Here is a 1,312-nt window from a genome sequence, read left to right as displayed (position 1 = left end):
CAGCAAGTAATGTTTCCAATTCTTCGTCTTGAAACTTTTTTGGTGCACCACTGCGTTCTCTATCTTAAACATCAAAATCACCATTTTTAAATCGGTTAAACCAATCTCTGCATGTTCTTTCCGACAGAGCATGATCACCATAGGTTTCTACAAGAATTCTGTGTGCTTCAGCTGCAGATTTCTTCTGAATAAAGTAGTGCAATAAAATTCCCCGCAAAAACGGTTTATTTGGCACAAAATTTGACATGTTTTACGCTACGAAAAGAAAATGTTCTTTATAGGTTAATGGAAAGGCACTGATTTTAAACATAGGTTATAGAACTTCAATATAGATGCGTCATCATCTTGAATAATACACACAAAATTTTTATACCGTCATCTGATGGTGAAACGGCGAGAACTTATTCACACTCCCAATAATAATAATTGAACCTTTCACAATTAGCATCAGATTTTCTATGTCCCATAGTGCCAATTGTAAATTTAATTACTTTCGGTTTGCTGCAATTTTGCCAAAATTCCATTGCATATATAATTTAAAGTTGACACTTTCCATTAGAAGTTAAAGGAGCAAGTCTTCTTACATAGCACAGAGAGTTTAAAAAGAATTGAATATTATGTTATTAATTCTGAGTTTATTTTGAGATGTAAAAAGAATTCTTTTCTAAAATGGATTTCTTTTTGCATCTTAAAATGAACTTATACTTGATGACATACGATTGAATTTTTTGAATTCTCTGTGCTATTTGGATTCTTTACGAAAAGAAGTATATATGGCAGGTTTTAAGCAAACACACGTACTTTTTTGCACGCAGAAAGAAAAAATTGAGAATTTAAAAAAACTACATGTCTATAAAAAATAATATTGAAAAACCGCAACGTCTAGTTGTGGAAACAAATGTAAGATCTAAAAATAGTTTTAATATTAATATAAATATTAAATCATACAATATTTAATACTGGGACATACCTTTTATAGTTGGAGGCGTTCGTATTTTAGTATATTCTTCAACTTCTTCATCCGATGATTAATAAATCTTTTTGAAGATTTTTTGTTTGCCGACTTTGTCATTGTCAGTTTCAAATGTTAAGTCTGATGTAAATTCAGCCTTTCTTGTTTTCTCTCTGGCTGTTCCATAGTTGTTTGCAAATATAAGATTGAATATTTATATTATAAAGACAAAACATAACAATTATGTATATTACTAGTCGGAAGTTGGCATGCAAGACAATATAAATTTTGACTAACCATAACTGCTGTTTCTAAAAGTTGTTATATCATATGAAGGCCAACATGTGTTTGGTTCTGCAT

General features: G+C 30.3%; 1 long non-coding RNA gene across 3 annotated transcripts in view; it reads right to left on the bottom strand.

The window, feature by feature from the left end:
* The window catches only part of LOC116852718, a 12,229-nt gene extending 10,917 nt beyond the window's left edge, over positions 1–1,312 (bottom strand). For all 3 annotated transcript variants that reach the window (XR_004379839.1, XR_004379840.1, XR_004379838.1), the window contains exons 1-2: positions 1,250–1,312; positions 971–1,129 (exon numbers count right to left, since the gene is read on the bottom strand). This is a non-coding gene — a long non-coding RNA (uncharacterized LOC116852718). The remainder of the gene's footprint in view (positions 1–970; positions 1,130–1,249) is intronic.

The sequence above is a fragment of the Odontomachus brunneus genome, unplaced genomic scaffold (genome assembly GCF_010583005.1).
Source record: "Odontomachus brunneus isolate Ranch 3 - 2012 unplaced genomic scaffold, Obru_v1 Obru_scaffold_251, whole genome shotgun sequence".
Lineage (NCBI taxonomy): Eukaryota > Metazoa > Arthropoda > Insecta > Hymenoptera > Formicidae > Odontomachus > Odontomachus brunneus.
The sequence above is the reverse complement of the archived record's forward strand: the minus strand, read 5'-3'. Positions and strand labels throughout refer to the sequence as shown.